This window comes from Crocodylus siamensis, chromosome 6 (genome assembly GCF_052110815.1).
Source record: "Crocodylus siamensis isolate JL-2025a chromosome 6, ASM5211081v1, whole genome shotgun sequence".
NCBI classification, from domain to species: Eukaryota; Metazoa; Chordata; order Crocodylia; family Crocodylidae; genus Crocodylus; species Crocodylus siamensis.
The window spans coordinates 57,398,411-57,420,804 of NC_143400.1; the positions used below are offsets into that span (position 1 = coordinate 57,398,411).

General features: G+C 46.2%; 1 long non-coding RNA gene across 1 annotated transcript in view; it reads left to right on the forward strand.

Annotated features, from left to right (window-relative positions):
- Positions 1-22,394, forward strand: part of LOC149862869 (uncharacterized) — a 221,449-nt gene that overhangs the window by 134,630 nt on the left and 64,425 nt on the right. The window lies entirely within an intron of this gene.

Sequence of the window (22,394 nt, forward strand, 5' to 3'; positions counted from 1 at the left end):
CCTGCATTTTAACAAGGGCATTGAGAGTTCTGTATATTGCTGCCAGATTCACACAACTGCTTAAGGTAGTTTTCCAGTCTTCTGGAATTTTATGGGTTATTTCTGGAATTGATTTGGTTTTGCAGGCTATAAAATTTCAGAGCCACACACTGTTGAGTATTTAGTTTGTGAAAGAGTATGGTTATTTTAAAATGAGAGCTGTGTTCTAAAGTTGGATTACAGTTCTTGCATCACTGTTTATTGAGTGTCATGCCATCTACCACTGCTCTTTGAATTTCTTTCTCATTAAATTCTGGGAAATGCTTCATTCTTCAGTATTTGGAATACTAAATACCCACATTATTATCCTTGTACAATTTTACAAGAGAACATTGCTCCCTGAGAAAGATCAGATTAAACTGACCAGCTTGTGAGAATTGCTAAACTCTCATAACTCCACTGGGATGCAGAGATGTTCAGCAACTCTCAAAGGTATGCATTCGGGAACCCAGCATCCATTGTGAGCAGAGATTTCTTCTCTCAAATGGAAGAGTGGTCTGAGAGTGCAATGGATGAAGTAGTCCTCTGCCAGAGGATTGTTGGGGAGAATTTTGGGATTTGTTTTTATATAGGACATACTGGGTGCATCTACATGAGATGCTTTGCTGCACATTAGACTAATCTAATACACAGTAAAGCGTCAGGATCTACACGAGAACAGCAAATTAAGTTAATACTCCTGTACCAAGAAACATGGGATTAATGGCACCACACGTGAAGACGCCGACTTTAGGTGCAAATCTATGGCCAGTCAGCCACACCAGCAGGCGAGTAGCCTCCTACTTGGGGCAGAGCCATATGGCTGGCAGTTGTTCCAATCATGTGGCAGGAATGGCTCCTTAGCTCTCTCAGGCTGGCCTCCAGACACCCGGCCTGACCCATGGGGCCTGCACCTCTTGCTGCCTGCCCCTGGACATCATGTCCCACAAGTGTGGGCATGTGCCAGTTTCAGCAGCCCCACAGACCCTGGCTCTGCTCCCTGGGGGGTCTGCCACCAGCTTCCTGCCTCCTGGGCTCTGTTCTCCTCCACTGCATGCTCATGCCAAGCCCTATCATCACACAGAGTTCCTGCCTGAGCCCCTGAGGCCCCTGGCAGCAGCTGAAATGGCAGCCTTCCTAATGCTGGTTTTACCAGATTTGCCCATTACTTTGGGGTGTGCTCATTTATTTGGGATACATTTCTAGGGTCTTGGTAATTCTATCAATGTGCTGCTTGTGTTACTTGTGTTTCTATATGGAGCTGTATCTCTCCCTTCTGCAAGCCCTCACCCCCAATGGAGCTATCTTGCAGGACTCAGTTCAGTGGGGCTGGGTTCCTCCAGTCCCCAAATCAGTCATACACACACACACAGATTAACGTGACACGCCTGACCTGGCTGGGTTGATCAACATGGACAGGCTGACACCCTCATATGCCACGAATCAGTTCATCAGAGCAACAATAACTACAGTCAGACACAAGCACACAGTTAAACAAAATACCTCTGAATCCGGCTGGGCTGGACACCCTCATGGGCCAGCACTCAGTTCTTAAGGCACGTCTGAGCCAAACTGGGTCAATCAGCCTGTACAAGCTGATCCCCTTATATGTTTCAAACTCAGCACGTCCCAATCTTTTAGCCTCTTGATGAGCAGACCCCACAGTATTTTTGGGCTTCACAGGGATTTTTAGCTTAGGTAAAAGAAGTGTTGCTGCAGAGCAAATGGCGAAGGAGAAGCAGAGGAAAAATATACCCAGTTACCACCAGTTTGACTATAAGAGTTATTTATTGCTAAGTATATGAAATATATAATGACACTAGTAGTAACTGACATGCAAAGGAAAAACAAACACAAACAGTTATAGCATTACCCTGGTTTCACTAAGTATTTGGGGAAACTTAGCTCAAGCTTAACTAATACAGTTCAGATTCAGAAATCTATGATTAGAGAGAAAAGAGAGCGAGCTGGGATCTCACCAGTCCAAGGCACTCGGGTTGCAAAGCTGACAGGTTTAAGTTCTCAGCATGATCCTTGAAGGGAGATGATCTGCCTCCTTCAGCTTCTCAAGAAAAAAAGTTGGTGGTGTCAGCACACGAACTGCTGCTGCTTTTACAGATACCCTCAGTTCAGCTTCTTTCAAGCATTTTCAATACTGTAAATCAAATTGGCTTTTCTATTGACAAGGGGTTTTCTGGTCTGGAACATTTCAGGAAACTGATTGATACTCAGGAAACCCATACCCCCTGACTCAGTGTCTTGCCTCAGCATTCCCTAACCTGGCAACCAAGTTTTAGCTAGTTAAGTTTAAATAGGCCTCCCATAGTGGGACCAGGGAATGTACAGCCCGAGATGCCTGTTAAACTTTACTTCTGCTTAGAGGTGTGTGTGTGCGGGGAGGTGAGGGAAGTCCTTTGTAAATCCAGATTAGCACTGGTCTGATAAATGCTGAGCTGGGTGTGTGGGTTGATTAGCATTTGGAGCATAGATTCCCCATCATGCAGTGCTCCCCTGCTTCTCTGATCCCATAATTCAATGCAGTCTCTGCTTCAGGCTTTCTGTTCTCCATCTCTCATGTAGACGAATGGTCATTTGGTTCCATCTCGGATGCGAATGAGACTTAGGGCAGTTGTTTCACTCTTGTCACCCTTATCTGGAGGGTTTTAGGTGTGTCTTTCACTGCATCTTAATCAGTTTCTGTTTAGGTGGTGGGGAGGGATTCTTTGTGAGTCAGACGGTCTGCATCCTGTGTCAGTGTTCCCCAAGAACATGGAGCTGAGAGGTAACACTGGAGACAGTTCCTGTAGCCCCAGCTGGACTGAGCAAGAGACTGCTGACCTCAGAGGGATTGCAGAGGTACAGAAGAAGTTTGGCTGAGCTACCCAGTCAAACACCTGTATCTATGAGGTAATGGTGGCCTGTATGCGGAAGTATGGCCACCAGTGGTCTTGGGGCCAGTGCCACATCAAGGTCTGCCCAGGCCTCATGGAAGATCTCCCCCCAGGTTTGCAGATGTTATGCAACACACGTGACCATAGACCCCCTTTCTCCTGGCAAGGGCTGGGAGATTGTTCTCTACTTCTGGGAGCTGCCTGCTGCTGGGGCGGGCTCTGGTGGCAAAGGCCAGGCAGGGGCAATGTTCCTATGCCCCAGTGGCAGGGAGCTCCTGGCCCCAGCTCCAGGATTGGGGCATGAGCCTTGGAAAGAACTGCAGGGGAGGGGCAGGTCCCAGCCCCCTACCCCAATCCACTGGTGGGGCAGCTAGCAGTAAGCACCTGGCTGAGCAGGGATTTTCAGTGGAGTCTAACTCTAGGCTGGGCGGGGAAATCTCCCTGTGCAGGGAGCTCTCGACCTCAGCTCCACAATATTGGAGTCAACTAATTAGCTTTACTGTGGAGTTGACTAATTGGCTCCCTAGTAAAGCATCACTGTCTACACCAACACCGATTCATAGATTGTAAGGGGCTGGAAGGGACCTCACAAGATCATTGGGCCCAGCCCCCCTGCACTAGGTAGGAAAGACAACTGAGGTCAGGTGACCCCAGCACATTGACGGTCCAGTATTCTCTTGAAGATTTCCAGGATAGATGATTGCACCACCTCCGGAGGAGGTTTATTCCATAGTCTGGACACCCTAACTGTGAAGACATTTTTCCTAGTGTTAAGCCTAAAATGGTCTTCCAGGAGTTTGTGACCATTACTACTGGTTTTCCCTAAGGGTGCCTTGGTGAACAGTTGTTCACCGAGCTCTTGATGTATTCCCCTGATGTAGCGGTAAGCTGCTACCAGGTTCCCCCATTAGCCTTCTGTTTTTTAGGCTAAAGAGACCCATGTCCCTCAGCCTTTCCTTGTATGGCTTGCATTGGAAGTCTCTGATCATAAAGGTGGATCTTCTTTGGACTCTCTCAAGCTAAATTTACCATGTCCTTGTTGAAGTGCGGTGTCCAGAACTGGATGCAGTACCCCAGCTGTGGTCTCACCGGTGCTGAGTAAAGCAGAAGAATCACTTCCTTGGTTTTGTTTGAGATGCATTGGTTGATGCATGCCAGAGTATTGTTTGCCCTGCTGGCTACAGCATCACACTGATGACTCATGTTCATACTATAGTCTGTTTTTACCCCTAGATCCCTTTCAGTTGTGATGCTAGTAAGTTTGGTGCTGCCACGCCTGTAAGTATGTTAGTGGTTGTTCATCCCCAGATGGAGCACTTTAAACTTCTCAATGCTGAACTTCATCTGGTTCCAGGCCTCCCAACTTGCCACCCTGTCCAGGTCTGCCTGTATCTCCAGCCTATTTTCCAGCATGACCATGCTCCCCCATAACTTGGTGTCATCCTCAAACTTGGCCAGTGAGCTCTTTGCCCCCATATCCAAATCACTGATAACGATGTTGAAAAGCACTGGATCAAGCACGGACCCCTGAGGGACACCACTGGCCACTTCTCCCCAGGACGACACATTCATTAGAAATCTTTGGGTACTAGCCCATAGCCAGCTTCCTACTTACCTAACTGTTGAGCAGTTAAGCCTGCAATCCTCCGATTTTCCCATGGGATATTGGATCAAAGACCTTTTGGAAGGTTAGGTACACAGTGTCGACCTCCTCTCTCTTATAGATTTCATAGACATCAGGGCTGGAAGGGACCTCGGGAAATCATCGAGTCCAGCCCCCTGCCCAAAGGGCAGGAAGTCAGCTGGGGTCATAGGATCCCAGCAAGATAAGTATCCAATTTACTCTTGAAGGTGTTCAATGTAGGTGCTTGAACCACCTCTGCTGGCAGACAGTTCCAGACCTTGGGGGCTCGGACAGTAAAGAAATTCTTCCTTATGTCCAGCCTGAAACGGTCTTGCAGGAGTTTGTGACCATTCAACCTAGTCATCCCTTGGGGTGCTCTGGTGAACAAACGTTCCCCCAGATCCTGGTGGTCGCCCCTGATAAACTTATAGGTGGCCATCAGGTCACCCCTGAGCCTACGCTTTTCCAGGCTAAAGAGTCCCATGTCTCTCAGCCTATCATCGTAAGATCTGTTTTACTGACCTCTGATAATGCACGAGGCTCTTCTCTGGACTCTCTCAAGCTTCTCCACATCCTTTTTGAATTGTGGAGCCCAAAACTGGACGCAGTACTCCAGCTGCGGCCTCACCAAGGCCGAGTACAAGGGGAGAATGACGTCCCCGGACTTGCTCGAGAAGCATCTATTGATGCAAGCCAGCGTTTTGGTCACTTTATTAGCCACAGCATCGCATTGCAGGCTCATGTTCATCTTGTGGTCAAAGACTTCCATGCGTGGACCCTGAGGTGGTGCAGGGTCAATTGGAAGAACTGGATGCCTTTAAGTCGGCAGGCCCGGATGAGCTCCATCTGAGGGTACTGAAGGCACTGGCCGACATCATTGCAGAGCCACTGGCGGGAATATTGGAACGCTTGTGGCGCACGGGTCAAGTCCCGGAGGACTGGAAAAGGGCCAATGTGGTTCCCATTTTCAAGAAGGGGAGGAAGGAGGACCCGGGCAACTATAGGCCAGTTAGTCTCACCTCCATCCTTGGCAAAGTCTTTCAAAAAATTATCAAGGCTCACATTTGTGAGAGCCCGGCAGGGCAAGTTATGCTGAGGGGAAACCAGCATGGGTTCGTGGCAGGCAGATTGTGCCTGACCAATCTAGTCTCTTTTTATGACCAGGTTACAAAACGCCTCGACGCAGGAGGAGGGGTGAATGTCGTATACTTGGACTTCAGGAAGGCCTTTGATACGGTATCCCACCCCATACTGGTGAACAAGTTAAGGGGCTGTGACTTGGATGACTGCACAGTCCGGTGGGTGGAGAATTGGCTGGAGGGTCGCACCCAGAGAGTCGTGGTGGATGGGTCGGTTTCGACCTGGAGGGGTGTGGGCAGTGGGGTCCCACAGGGCTCGGTCCTTGGACCGATACTCTTTAATGTCTTCATCAGCGACTTGGATGAGGGAATGAAATGTACTCTGTCCAAGTTTGCAGATGACACTAAGCTATGGGGCGAAGTGGACACGCCGGAGGGCAGGGAGCAGCTGCAAGCAGACCTGGACAGGTTAGACAAGTGGACAGAAAACAACAGAATGCAGTTCAACAAGGAGAAATGCAAAGTGCTGCATCTAGGGAGGAAAAATGTCCAGCACACCTACAGCCTAGGAAATGACCTGCTGGGTGGCACGGAAATGGAAAGGGATCTTGGAGTCCTAGTGGACTCCAAGATGAACATGAGTCGGCAGTGTGACGAAACCATCAGAAAAGCCAATGGCACTTTATCGTGCATCAGCAGATGCATGACAAATAGGTCCAAGGAGGTGATACTTCCCCTCTATCGGGCGCTGGTCAGACCGCAGCTGGAGTACTGCGTGCAATTCTGGGCACCACACTTCACGAAGGATGCGGATAATCTGGAGAGGGTCCAGAGAAGGGCCACTCGTATGGTTAAGGGCCTGCAGGCCAAGCCCTACGAGGAGAGACTAGAGAAACTGGACCTTTTCAGCCTCCGCAAGAGAAGGTTGAGAGGCGACCTGGTGGCTGCCTATAAGTTCATCAGGGGGGCACAGAAGGGAATTGGTGAGTATTTATTCACCAAGGCGCCCCCGGGGGTTACAAGAAATAATGGCCACAAGCTAGAAGAGAGCATATTTAGATTGGATATTAGCAGGAACTTCTTCACAGTTCCAGTGGCCAAGGTCTGGAACGGGCTCCCAAGGGAGGTGGTGCTCTCCCCTACCCTGGGGGTCTTCAAGCGAAGGCTAGATGTGTATCTAGCTGGGGTAATGTAGGCCCAGCACTCTTTCCTGCTTATGCAGGGGGTCGGACTCGATGATCTATTGAGGTCCCTTCCGACCCTAGCATCTATGAATCTATGACCCCCAAGTCTCTTTCTTCTGTAGTGCTATCCAAGGTAGCACTGCCGAGCCTATAAGGATGCTGCAAGTTTTTCCTCCCAAGGTGGAGAACCTTGCAGTTTTCGGTGTTAAACACCATCAGGTTCTCATCTGCCCATTTGCTGAGCTTGTCCAGGTCAGCCTGGATCGCCCGCCTATCTTCTGGCGTGGATGCTTTGCCCCAAAGTTTGGTGTCATCAGTGAACTTCGCCAGTCCTCTCCTGACTCCAATGTCCACATCGTTAATGAAGATGTTGAACAATATGGGTCCAAGGACAGAGCCTTGGGCTCTCCACTGGTCACAGGGCACCATGATGAGTGACTTCCATCAATTACCACCCTCTGGGGCCGACCACAGAACCAATTTCCCAGCCAGTGGATCGGTGGACCCAAGGTCACTATAAGCCAGTTTTGCCCAGAGGTGATCATGGGATACCAGATGGAAGGCTTTTTTGAAGTCAAGATATATGACATCAATCTCTTCTCCCTTGTCCCAGTGATAGGTCACCTGGTCATAGAAGGAAATGAGATTGGTCAAGCAAGACCTACCCACAACAAACCCATGCTGGCTATCCCTCAGGATGTTGGCGTCAGCCAGTCCACTAAGGATGGCCTCTTTAATAAACGTTTCTAAGATCTTCCCCAGGATAGAAGTCAGGCTAATGGGCCTGTAGTTAGCCGGATCCACTCTCCTCCCTTTCTTGAAGATCGGCACCACATTGGCCTTCTTCCAGTCTTCGGGCACTACACCAGAGCGCCAGGAGTTTTCAAAGATCCGTGCCAGGGGCTGGGCTATGATGCTTGCCAGCTCCTTGAGTACCCTGGGGTGCAGATTGTCAGGGCCGGCTGACTTGAAGGTATCCAGCTTCTCAAGGTGTTCCTTCACGAGGTCAGCATTTCTGGAGGATAGGGGATCCCCATCACCCGGATCTCCCTGTCCCATAGCAGGCATGGGCGTCCCATGGGACTGATGAAAGACTGATAGGTTGGCTTTTTCCTGGGCGTCAGTTGCCAGTTGCCCCATCTGGTTTAGCAGGGGTCCAACATTGCCCTTGCTTTTCCTCCGGCTCCCCACATATCTGAAAAAGGACTTTTTGTTGTCCTTGATGCTTGAAGCTAGTTGGAGTTCAGTTGCAGCCTTGGCTTTCCTGGTTTGCTCCCTGCAGGACCGGACCAGCGCGGAGTAATCCTCCTGGAGGTGAATCCCATCCTCCATCCTTTGTAGGCTTTCCTTTTTAGCCACAGTAGGTCCGCTAGGTCTCTGGAGAGCCAGGGGGGCTGCTGTGCCTTTTTGCTGCCTTTCCTCTGTGTTGGAATAGATTTAGCTTGTGCATTGAGGATCGCTTCCTTGAGAAGCAACCACTCTTCTTGAACTCCCATCTCCCTGGGGTCATGGTCCCTAAGGATCTGACCAACAAGCCTGTTGAGCTTGTCAAAGTCGGCTTTTCTGAAGTCAAGGACTTCTGTGTTGCTGAGTGACTTGCCAGCTTTACGGCGGATGGTGAAGGTGATCAGCTTGTGTTCGCTGTCACCCAGCTTCCCATCAATCGCTAGGTCACTGATTAGGTCATCCCCCGTAGCCAGTACCAGGTCGAGCAGCGCTTTGCCTCTCATTGGCCTATAGACTTCTTGAGTCAGGTAGAGGTCATCCATGCACTAGGGAAAGCTTTGCGACCACTCGGATTTTGCTGAGTGATCTTCCCATGAGATGTCCGGGTAATTGAAGTCACCCATGACGACCAAGGTCCTGGAGCAAGCGGCCTCAGTCAGTTCCCTGGCGAACTCCTGGTCAAGCTCAGGACTTTGAGTGGGAGGTCTGTAGTAGACTCCCACCACTGTGTCCCCTGTGCCGTATTCCCCACAAATTTTTACCCAGAGGTCTCTAGCTGTCCATGCCGGTTGCCAACATCAGCTTGCAGGGACATGTAGCTTTCCTTCACATAGAGAGCTACACCCCCGCCCCTTTTGTCAACACGATCCCTCCTGTACAGGGTATAGCCCTCTATACCCATGGTCCAGTCATGGGTGGAGTCCCACCAGGTCTCTGTTATCCGAATGACGTCATAATTTTTTGCACTGAGCAGGAGGACGAGCTCGTCCTGCTTGTTGCCCAGGCTCCTGGCATTAGTGTACAGGCAGGCAAGTGTCCCCTTGGGGCTCTTGCCTTGCCCACAGATTGTGCCAGGGCTGGGGCAGGGGTGGGCTTCCTTAAGTGCCTTGGTTTGCTGGCTTTGCAAGGGTTGCTCAGCAGGCCAGCAGTGGCAGTAGTCCCCCCATCCTCCAGTGGGTTTAGTTTAAAGCTCGCTGGAGCAGGTCAGCCAGCCTGGCTGAGAAGAGCCTCCTACCCAGGGGGGAGAGGTGGAAGCCATCTCTTCCCAGCAGCTGGCTGTCTCTCTTGCCAAAGAGAGAGCTGTGGTCATGGAAACCAAAGCCTTCCCGATGGCACCAGCTCCGCAGTCTTTGGTTCACTGCGTGGATCCTCCTCTCCCTCCTCAGCCCATAGCCCGAGACTGGGAGGATTGACGAAAACACCACCTGAGCTCCCAGACCCCTAAGCCCCGCTCCCAACTCCCTGTAGCGCCTCATGACCTGGCTGGGGGTGCTCCGAGCCGTGTCATTGGTGCCCACATGAATAAGGAGCATGGGATAGTGGTCTGTGGGCTGGAGGAGCTCTGGGATCCTCTCTGCAATGTCTTGGATGTGGGCCCCTGGGAAGCAGCAGACTTCCCGGGCTAAGGGGTCGGAGTGGCAGATTGCCCCCTCAGTACCCCGCAGGATGGAGTCTCCCACAACAATCACCTTTCGTTTTGTCTTGGGGAGAGCGGGGGCAGTAGCTGTGGTTGAGCCTGGGTTGCCTGCAGGAGCTGGCAACTGAGCAGGCTCTGCTGGGGCTGCAAGAGATGCGAACCTGTTGCTAAGCTCTGGCAAGGGAGGGGCCTTGGTGCGGCGGGCCTTCGGGCCCTTGACCACCTTGGTCCATGCCCCTGACTGGGCAGAGTGGGAGGTCCCAGAGTCCTCCTTAGTCCTGGAGGGAGATGGTGCTCTACCCTGCGGTTCCTGGGGGAGAAGGGCCTGGCAGTAGGAATCTGTCTCTTGCTCACAATCCCTGATGGCACGCAGTCCCTGGACTGTGGCCTGGAGCTCCTCCAGCTGGCGCGCCAGAGACCCCAGTAGGGGGCAGACCCCGCAAGGGAAGGTGGCCATGCTCCCGGGCCCCAGAGTCTGAAAAATGGACAGGCATCCCCCGCAGCCAAGAGCCAGTGGCTCTGTCTGTGTGGAACCCGGAACCATGGGCTCCATCTGGGTGGTTTCTCTGAGGTGCCCAGTGGGGGGGCCGAAGAGCCCGAGGGGACCCTCGGGGTGCGGCGGGTGCCCATCTGTGCCATGCCTCTGGTAGGCTGGCTATGGCTGGGACTGACTACTCTGGGGGGTTCGCAGGCAGGGTCTTGTGCCCTCCCACGCCCTCTCGAGTGCCTGTTTACACAGCCCATTCATGCAGCTCCGGTCGCTTGGCTCCCTGGAGGGCTGGGCCAAGTAGGGGCTTGGGCAGGGGCTTGGGCAGGGGCTTGACCCGGCCCAGCTCCACCCAGCCGCCTCCTTCCAGGGAGCAAGGAGTTAACCCCTTCCCACCACGAGCCCGCTTACCTCCGGCTGGGCTGCAGGTCGGCAGGGGGCTCTGCAGCTGTTGAAGGGGTGTATGGGGGGCTTTGGGGGAGCGGGGGTGCAGCGGGCTTCACCCGCACGTCTCTCACCACTCTGGAGCCTAACTGAGCTTTTTTTCCCTGTTTCACCTGGTCCTGCTGATTTGTAAATGTCTAACTTTTCTAACTGATCACACACTAGCTCAATGTGAACAGTAGGAAGGTAGTCATTCCCACCATGCCCTTTCTGAACCTTATGTAGTATGATTTTCCCTAGTTCAGTGAAATACCAAAGCAAAGTAGTCATTCACGAGTTCACTTTTCTCCTGAGTGTTGATAACAAGCCATCCTGAGTTGTTAAGCAATGGCCCCATGCTTCCATTTGTTTTCCTCCTGTTCCCTACATACTTAAAGAAGGACTTCTTATTGTCTTTGATGTCTGTTGCTAGTTTAAATTCAATTGCTGCCTTAGCCTTTCTAATCTGCTCCCTACAAGTGTGGGCTCTCGTTGTATAGTCCTCCTTGGGGACTGTCCCAAGCTTCCATTGTTTGTATGCCTCTTTCTTCTTTTTCAAGAGGACCATTATGTCCCTATTAAGGCAAGAGGGCTTACCAGTCCTTCTGCTACCTTTCCTCTGCATGGGAATGGACTTCTTTTGTGCCTCGAGGATTGTGTCCTTGAGGAATGAACACTCTTTATGCACTTTTTTCACCTTGGGTCCCTGGTCCTGCAGTGCTTCTCCTACTATTGTCCCTGACCCTGTTGAAATTCACTTTTTTGAAGTCCCAAACTTCAACCCTGCTAACTGATTTGCCTGCCTTGCAGCAGACAGTGAGTGTGATGGTTTCGTGGTCGCTGTCACCCAGGCTACCCGATATTAGGGTGCAGTAAATTAATTAAATCCACCATAGAATAGTACTGTCAGGGATAGTACTATCGCATGGCAGCATGATTATATGAGCTGAAATGAATATGTAGATGGTGACAGAAGCTGGCTGGGTCACAGGAGTGGTAAAATGTGGACACTGCATGCTGCCTAGCCCTACACTAGCACTCTCATGCCCCAGCCAGCCCTTCTGCTGCCTGATGCCACCACCTGGAGCCTGAGGCTGATCCCCAACCTTCCTGCAAGCCCAGAGATGCTGCTCCCTGGCTCAAATTGCTGCAGTCCTGGATGCACATGCAGATGCCGTGCTCAGGAGCAACTGACTGGCGCAAGCTGTGCTGGAACTTCTCACGTTGCCTTAATGGCACATGTAGATGCACCCAGTGTTATTAAATTTGCTCCTCACTTCCATATGTTCAGGGAAAGCAGGGTCTGATTGTAAGATGGGGGGCAGGGAGGGATTGCAAGAAAAAGGTATGGGGGGGTGGCGGCAAAAGGGAAGTGGGCAACTTGTCCTCCATCATGTTTGTTTTCCCTGCTGTAGCAGTGAGATGGAGATAAATTTAAGCAAACCTTCAATAAATTTTACATGTATATATAGAGCCTGATTACTGGTGGGTTGTCTTATATTTGAGTAAATACAGCAGTTTTTTTTCCCCACAGTACTTCAGCAACTCCCTTCCAGAAAATCCAGGCATAAAATGCAAAAACAAAAAATAGAACAGCTAGATTGTCAGTCCTGGGTTAATCAGAGCAGTCCCAGAAAAAAGTAAGTCTTTGTGGGCTGTTATTTTTAAATATTATATTATCAAGTTTGAAAAAATTGTTTCAGGGTTGGGGAAAGGAGAGTCTTATTTTAATGATACAATTCCAGCTACATTTATGCAATATTAGAAATGCAAATTTTATTTCCTCAGTCACTCTGATATCTTCTTTCTTATCTTTGCTCTTTTAAGGGAGCTTCATTGTAAAAGTGACCACCATATGGTTATGTGAGTCAAGCTTAAAATGATGAATGGATCTCTGCTGCTTTAATGTATGACCATTAATTTTAATTCCTACATAAGCATGACATCTGTTCTTGATCCTTGTCCCTTTACTTTTAATTAGAATCGTCATTTTCATTTTTTACAGATCACCTTAATTTACAGATAATTATATATTTATAAAAATTGCTCTAACACTTTTTACCTTTCTGAACAGAATAAGCTAATATTCTGTCCTGACATGTACCTTATGTTGCCTCTCTGATTTCAGAGAAGGAATGTGGGCAGAAGTCAAAGTAATATTAATCCCAATAAGAGTTCTGTGTGGTTATTTTTTTAAAGTCTTCTCAGTAAAGAAAAAAAAATCACATTCCTATTGAACATTGCAGCAAAAAACCGATGGTTACATCCAGATGAGTGTGGCCATGCAGTATGTGGTGCTACAAACACATCTGCAGTGCCACATATCGCACATTCAGATGTTCTGTACACTGCAAGGGAGCACTGTCCATGCATGTGCTGCTTTGCTTCCTTTTCCATGTTTTTTTTTGATCCCTGAATATCCCACGGAAAAAAAAGCAGAGCAGCATGCACAGGGGCAGCACACACTGCTCAAAAGCAGAGGGAGGCTAGCCAGAGCCATGCTACAGCTGCCAACCAGGCTCTGGAGGCAGAATCGCTATTGCTGCAGCTCTGCGAGGACTCCAGGTAAGTCTAGTGGAGCCAGCTCAATGCTGGCCCCAGCCTTTCCTACCCTGGTTAACTTGCTGTATGCCTCTGCATGGCACAGGCTTTCCTTGGGGACAAGTAATGGTGGCACAAGGTGCACTGCCACTACTTGTCCCCAGGGAACCAAATACCCACAATCATGTGGATATGGCCAATGGGTCTATCTACATACATGCTTTACTGAAGAGTAGACTAATTAGCTCCACAGTACTAAATTTGGTTCTTAGTAAAGCATCACAATCTGCACATGTGCTGGTTTTAGGGCACAATGAACTAATTAACTTCACTGTAAGATAGTACTGTAGGGGACAGTACTATCTTATGGCAGAATACCTTACTGTTTTGAAACACACATATAGATTTCATAGACATTAGGGCTGGAAAGGGCCTCACGAGATTATCGGGTCCAGCCCCCTGCCCAAAGGATGGTGACCAAGGGTGTAAATTGTGCCTGGTCAGCCAAGCCACCTGTAGCCCTGCTCCACCCTGGCTCAAATTGCTACTGTCCCAGATGCAAGTGTAGATGTTGTGCCTGGGAGTAGCTTACTCCAGTTTGAACTTTTCTGGTGTATATTGATTCACATTAATTGCGTGTGAAGGTGCACCCAATGTGTACGTTACATCTGAGATGGCTGGATTCTAGAGAATTATAGGATATATTTATTAATGACTCTTGGGCTAAAAATGTAACACTGTGTAAAGTTACTTGTTGAAGCAGAATTTGAGAGGCTTGTATCATATTATTTCAATATGCCTTATTTCATGGAACGGATGCCTGCTCTCCATAGAAATTCAGCCTTCAGTTTATGTACTGTACAAGAGGGGAGTTGGATTGTAGTTACGGACTATGCTGTAATAGGATTTTAATTGACTTTCTGGGTATGAATTCAGTGTCTTGTTTCCTTGCAGTATTTAATTCCATTTACAGTGCTGACAGTTAGGGAATGTTCCTGAAAAAGCTAAGCACTTCTGGAAAGTGCTGAATGCCCTCAGCCCCTGTACTCAGTAGTGTGCTCAGTAAAAGCCATATACTAAAGTCAGAAGACCAGGTTCTAAGCTACAATAATTGTCTCAGAATAAATCCAACTACGCTTCTCCTTCTGGTTTATTCAGCCAACTCTTTGATTGTATATTATCAGAGTAGTTTGAATAATTTTCAACATAATTGGCTTCTTCATGAAATTCACCATCCATTTATTGGAATTTCTCATCCAGATAGAAATGTCAAATGCCTCTGATTTTCTAATACAATTATTTAAATAAATTTCATGAGGAAATTATGGAACAGCAAAGAAAATATTAAAATAAGAGACAGGCCTGAACAAATACTTTCAGTATGGGTTTCCTGCAGCCTACTGAACCTGCATCCAGGATTGCAATTTGCACCCTTACATATGTGACAAACACTGTGGAATTGTGTCTTTTGTGAACTTCTGAAATTGTTCCACTTTGCAGCCTTAACTCTCACAAAAACTTTTGCTAAGGAAATCTGATGGAGTGCTGTGGGCAGGCATATAGGACCTGCTTCCATGTATTATCCCCTCATTGAACTCTCCTTCCAGGAAGTTCACTGAGTGTTCATGGCATTGATGTCTGTAAGTCTGGAGTGAAAAAAAAAAAGTATGCCATATAGAAGGGACCTCGAGGGTCATCTAGCTCAATCTACCCTGCACAAACACAGAATGAACTACTTCTATGTGATCCCAGATAAATGCTTATACAGTTTTATTTACTATACTCCCCTCATCTTGGTTGAACTTTTACACTGAAACTTTTTGATGAAAAAATATAATTTAAATTAAAATATTTTGGGCGGGGATTGGTGGAGTGAAAACACTTACTCAGAAACCAAAATTTATCAGCCAAAACCCCAAATAATTTATATGGATATACCACTATGAGGCATCAGAGGCATTGTAGTTCAGTTTCCTTACATCACTGTTCTTCTCTGTGGGCCAGGCTACTCACCCAGAGTTTATCCAGTGTGGTGCACATCGTACAGAGTGCATCTAATATGGTGCAAGTCTCCTCTCACCATTAAGAGAAACTATACATTATGGGACATTTACTATGATCTGAAAGCCAGCCTAGAGAGGAGAATAGGAGCATGAAGTACCATGGCATCATTTACTTAGGCTCCTGCCATGTTACGCTTAAGACATGATTAACCAGTTAATCACATCTTGTTGTAACCTGGCCACACATTAAAATAGTTAATAGTGTCATAAAACAAGGAATAAGCCACAGTTATTCCACACAAAATGTGTAATAACTTTGCGGCTGGTTCCTGTCATGCCATTCATTGAACATGTGGCCATGTACACCCCTGTAGCTGGGAGCCCCACCAGCTGATCAGGGCTCCTACCCATGTGGTACACTATGAGTTTCTGTGGCTGGGAGCCCCACCAACTAAGGGGTACCCCAGTCATTGGACCTTGCTACTTGCCATAATCCCAGGCTCCTGGGTTCCATGCTGCACCAGCAATAAGGCATGATCCACACAGTCACACTTCCTGCAAGCATGATTGTGTGGATTGCACATCAGATCTTATCATGCCTTTACCTGCTCATCCGGCTGGGGCCTTATTGTATTATTACCGTTTGAGAGAATTTGGGGGTCAATTATATTTACTCTACTTTGTGCCTTATTTAATGTTACACTGTTCCTCTCATTAGTGGATCATGTACGAAATCATTAACCCTATGACTCCACTTCTGCAAACATTTACACAGAGCAACACATGAGCAATCCCATTGCTACAGGTAGTTATGTGCTTAAAAGCAGGCATACGTGCATGTTCTGTTGCTGAATCAAGATTTGCATTTGATGGGATCAGACTTTTTGACGTCTAAAATTATATAAATATGTATCTGTTTCAAAACATTTAAACATTGGATTATTTTAGCTAGAGCAGTACATTTAAAGATAATGTCCTGAGATAAAATGACTTTCAATTTAAAATCTAGTTAAAATGAGAACTCTCTTTTCTTTATAATAGTATCCCTCTCCACTCTGATTTCCTAATTGTATGGCTTTCAGTGACATTGAGATAATGATTTTATCATAGGGCTTTATATTATAAAAAGCCTTATTAACATAAATGGCACTCAGGTATTTTCCACTGTTCTCTCACAGTTTTGGTTGTGGCTTTAACTAACAAACTTCTATGTGCATCTCCATGGTGGGGGTGGAGTGGGGCTTCTCACTAGTGCTTGCAGAATCAGAGTCCAAATTCCTCCATGTTAATAGAAATAATGTATGTGGAAAAAAAATATTTTCCTCTCATATTGGGTGTTTCCAAATATAAGCAGCTACCAGTAGAATAAAAACACTAACAACGGCATTCACTTGTGGATGTATAAAGCTGGCTTAGGTGTTGCAAGTAATTTTTTTTAACTCAAGAATTTTAAATGACAAAGCAAAGCTACTACCTGTTACAACTATATTTTTCCCTCTATTTTGCTATCTCAATAACTGGTAGTAGCTGCTCCTCTATAAGAGAGAGAAGATTGAAAATTAATATTAATATTTATCTCATGGGTAATATAGTATTAGCAACCTCACTGTAATGACTAGACATCAGGGATGGATTACTACAGATGTTTATTGTGCAGAGTGCTACCAGATCATATAAAAATGTATGAGGGATTAGGGGCTTAGAATTGAATACTGGCCTCGTTGAACTCGCTGGGAATTTTGTCATTGAATTAAAGGGGACTAAGATCTCCCCTGTGTTCTATTCCTGCTCTGCCAATGACCTGCTGGGTGACTTTTGGCAAGTCATGTCACCTTCTGTGCCTCAGTTTTGTCATACATGAAACAAAGATAATGAGATTTACCTTCTTTTTCCTTTTTGATTTATGGATGAACATCTTATATAAGAGTTAGATGTTTTTATTTGTCTCTCTTTCTGTCTCTTGCCTCACTAATGATGATATATAGGTTGATATGCTCTCTGTGATTCATCTACCTTATGCTTTTCTTTTGAAGTCATACTCCTGGGTTTTAATATTCAAGTTTTTATGGTGTCCTTAAGTGTTTCTTATCTTCGGTGGGAATTATGGATCCCTGCTGCGAGAACTAATGTGGCTTGTTAGAACCTAGCAGCCTTTTACCGTAGTGAGGAAGGGTGTCTGTACTTGTGTCCTATTCTGTTAATTAGTACTCAGATCTTTCTGTGTCTGGTCAATGGCAGGAATTGCCTTGTCAATTGTCTGAGAGAACACAGGAAGAGACATTTCAGTTCATTTCACTGAGCACTTATTGGCATGACATGCTTTACAAGTGTTGTCAAAATAGAAAAAAGAGTAAGTGAAGGGCAGAAGCAATTTCTTAATGACTGCTATCCATTCACTGATTAATCTTACAGTAGAAGCATGTAGGATTATGTGTGTCCTATTCTTGTCTGATTCAGAGTGTGTGGGTCAGATCCAAAAGAACATTTAGTGACTTCAGTGGAAGTTAGGCACATAAGTGCAACGGAGTCAACAAAAACAACTCCTTTGCTTAACTGCTTGGGTGCGTACTCATTGAAATGGGTATAAGGGACACAGCAAATCCTTTATTTGGAAACTTGTAACAGAAGGCAGCAAGAATGCAAGATTCATGAGGCCAGAAAGAGAATGTCCTTATATCATGCCTACAGAGTCCTTCTCCCTTCCATTCGGCCCTATGAACTTTTCATTCTTGCTGTGAAGTGCCCCATATTTAGAAGGAGGAATGAGAATTTCCCTGCCTACTCCAGCCTATAGGTTTGGTGGTTAAGGCATTATTTCAGGAGGCAGGAGTTGAGGACTTTAACCCTCTTTGGATATGGTCCACTTTTAAACCATTTTCTGGGCTAGTGCTCTAACAGTGAGGCTGCTATATAACATGGACAGCAGCTGTGTTTAAAAAAAAAAGATAGAACTGATCACCCATACTGAAAAAGACAATCAAGTTCCTGAATATTAAAGATTTGAACTATGAGTCCCAGTCTCTCATAGGAGCCTAATGGTAGATGCCTAAGTTTGAGAGGGAGGGAGGATTCCAGGATCACTGAGTTTCCTTTTGGCTAAGATTTGCTTTGTCTCTCTTTGTTGACTCCTTTGTCTCTCTTTGTTGCTCCTCAAGCAGCTCTGCCCACACCTGGAGTGGTAGGCCACCACCATATGGCCATCCCTCCCTGTGAAGACCCCTTTCTGTGGACACCCAGCTGGCTATCACCCTGTTCAAGCTGCCCATGCCCGCCATCCTGTGCTACATCAGCCAGCTCTTCAGCATGGGCAAGGTGACTGTCAGGGAGGCCGTCCTGGAGATCTGCAGTGTTCTCTAGGACATGCTGGGGCACACTGTGCTCTGGGTGCATGACCCGCTGGAGGTGGGGATGGGGTTCTGCACTTCGGGCTTCTCCCAGTATATTGGGGCCCTGAAGAGGACCCACATCCTCATCACCTACCCAACTTATGGCAACCACCCCTACTATAGCCTTTTACTACATCATGCTGCAGGCTGTCAACAACCACCATAGCCCTTCCCCAATGTGAGCACTGGCTAATCAATGCCCATGATGGCCAAGTCTTCTGCAACTCCACCCTGCCAGCCTTGGTTGATGTTGGCTCTGGATTTAGGACCCAGAGGCCTTGTTCTGGGGGACCCACCCTCAGACCAACCACAACCTTTCCATTCAATAATAGACAAATGTATTGATGCACAGTGATAGCAGGAAAGAATACAAACAATTAAGCAATTCTATATATTTATCAAATCCTAGGGCTGTCATCAGTGTCAAAGTACATCTGGCCAGGATGCAGTCTTCACTCTGAGGCTCTTTCTCTTAGGTGTGAAATGTCAGCAGCCTGGAAGTGGAGCACTGAGGCCCCCCTTCCCTCTCAGTGAGATGGATGAGAAGGTTTGGTAGTATGTCCTCTGTCCATGGTTGCCTCAAGGACCCTTCCTGGGGGACAGGGATGGGAAGGGACCCAGGCAGAGGACAAAGAGGAATGATAGGGAGAGATGCTTTGTTCCTCTCAAGTCTCTGCTTTTGTATTCTCCTTCCCTCCTGATGATTCTTGATCCATGGCTATCTCTGGTTGGTTGTCTCTCTGTGGTCACACTTCCATGTAGCCTTCCAGGCCTCTATTTTCCCCCAAAACCGGGACTGGGGGGGAGGAGGGGGCTGCTCTGGAGTCTTGTTGCTAGTGCCACTTTGTCTTGTGTTATGGGTAGTATTGTACATACTTCCTTTGTTCCCACACTGTTTTTCCAAACTATGTGTTGTTCTTGGCATTGCTGTGTTAGACAGCCTGTCTGCCTTGAAGGCTGTGATCTCATGTGACTGTGAGACCCAAACATCTTATAAATCAATGAACCCCTGCAGCACATCTTAAAACCTTTGAAGAGATATATCTATTACTATAAGCCAATCCCCCCCCCACACAAATCTTTAAGTATAATTTCTAAGCCAACAGTGGAGAGCATGCACTTTACACCAAGGTTGCCAGACCACCAACTGGATGATGTGGTAGTCCCACCCCACTTCATTGGGAACACCTCCTACACACTCCTCCCCTGGCTCATGTGGCTCTACTGGACCTCCACCAGGCACACTTCAATAGGTGCCTGGGCCAGACCTGCATATTGGTAGAGGGTGTCTCACAGATGTGGACTTCTTAAGTTCCTCACTTGGAATTATATAATACTGTACAAATGACGCATACATTATCTGAGTGAAAAGTAAACAGAAAAAGTAAGCATCCTGTAGCCTGATGAAAGTATTTAAAAATCAACACAAGTATGAAGGCAAGCTTGGTAGTGATTTTATTAATTTTTGGCAACATTTTACGATAAGCTAACATACAAAAGTATTTGAATGATTAACTGACTAAGAGAAATGAAAACTTTATATATTGTTTTTTTGAAAGTTCAGGTGCCCAAGTTATAGCTTACCAGAAAGTGTAATAATTAGCAGGATGCAACAGGAGCACAGCAGCTATATTTAATCAGAAGGTGGCTTACCATAATAAATGCATATAAAAAAAGAAAAGTTAGAACAGATTGCAAACTGATGTTAATTGATGCAACTATTGATATCAGTGGGTGTAATATTGCTTTGCCTAGTGGAAGGAGATTCCAGAAAGCTGAAGGCAAGATGAAGGACATGAAAATAATCAGATGTGTAACTTGGAGAAGTTCCACAGAGAAAACAAGAAGTTAATCCATATGTTTTCCATGATCTAATATTTGGGCAAGAAAAGCATAGTTATATTATTATTATATAAACAAGTACCAATCATTTTCAAAATGTCCAAGAGATGATATTAACACCTTTTAACAGTAGCATTCCTGGATTCATGAGTGGGTTGGGCCAGGAGATCACGTCCAACCCTATGATTCCACGAGTATAGGCCTCTGTCCTGTAGAACAAAGACCACTGATACCACTGGGATATGAGAACTGGATGCTTAGGACTGAATCAATAGGATCCTGTTCCTGGCATTATTCATCCAATTATATACAACTTTAAGTGCTTTTACACTAAAATGCATTTGCAGCAATATTGATGTCACTTGCAGCACCTGGCACATTAAAGAACCTCACTTAGGCTCCTTCAAGGTGTGTATCAGTAATATGATACAATTAAGTGCACATAAAGTTTTCTGTAAGCATTCTTTACATGTGCTTAAAATTAAGACCTATGTAGATCTCTCAGAAATATTACATATCTAGTCATTTTCTTGCTTGAATCTTCTCAAGAATCTTGAGATTTGTTTTGCATGTGATTGTGGTTTACTGACTTTGCTTCAAATGGGGAATTGAAGTAATAAGTTTATCGCTTGGGAGAATATCTTCTGAAAATCTGTAAATGTGGTGCACTCCTGATTCTTGTTTTTCATGAACTCAAGCATTGCTTACTTTGACACTATGAGTTTCATAAGCAAATCAAAGTTGTCCTTATGATTTGCATGCTTTCATATGTCTGTAAAATTTTGTTATGGCTAGGGGTTTGACACCTCTAGGAGTTAGGAGATCAATCCTCACTGAAAGTCAAGGTGACTTGAGTGTCTATTTCCCCCAGTCAGCTCTGTAAATTTTAGCCCATACTGAACAGTTTTTATGCAGATAACTAACACAAAGCTTTTTGTGCTATTCTACAGCAAATAAATTCTAGAAATGAAAGTTCAGCACCTGGGGGAGTTGTGGGCACACAGCGTAGTGATGGGCGCAAGTGATGAACAGTGGGTCTCTAGCACCCAGGGGACAATGCTTGCATTTGTGCCTCCCCCTTCCATAGTCCCCCTCCGTTGGTCCGCCACTGGATGGGGGAAATACACAGGGGCACAGTACAGCAGTGGTTGGGAGTGTCCATGGTTTGTCCTGGCACAGCTGGTGGGGTGTACGGACTCTGGTGTTGCAGTCCCCAGCCACTTGGAAGATGGGCAGCCCCAGGTTACTCGGCAGCCTTTAGTAACCTCCACTTCAAAGGCTAGCTTATCTCACTATATAGCCTAATTTGTAGAGCTTCTTCTGTTGTGATAAACATCATTATAAAATGACCAGGTAACATACTGAAATTTAAATGTTTAAGATTCTTAACATGAATGATATAATAAAGGAAATACTTTTCAATTTTTCTATTTTGTGAAATGCAAAGGAGAGTGTCTATCTTCCTTTAGTTTTCTTTTAAAATTAGCACAATTTTACAATGAAAGACAACACATATGATAATGATAGACATCTTCAAATACAGGGCAATAGTATCACTGGAGAGTCTTGCTGAAGAAAATCAAGATGCATCTTAAAATTATTGGGATTTTTTTTTACTTTTAATGCTCATTGAACTTTTTTTCCAAGCTTTAAGTACTTAATTTTCTATTATGATTTTTGATGTGCTAATAGTTGTCAGACACACCTAAATAAAATCAAACAAACCAGATTAAAATAAAAGGAATGAATGAATGAAGGCTACTGTATACTATACACAATATGAACACAACATCAAAGCAATAATAAATTCTGTTGAAACCTATTTGTTATTTTGACTACAGGAATGCCACCGAGTACAATAGCTCAAACTTCTCTATAAGTGCTGCCTGCTGATCAAGGTACTATAGCATATGCAATGTACAGTGATAAATAGTCAACATGGATAAAAACAGCTGTATTGCCTGTTACTTTTCAAACAACTCCTGAAAGAGATGGCTAGGTAATTCATGGCTAGCTCAGATCAACAGGACTAGAAGTGATTATAGACCATTTC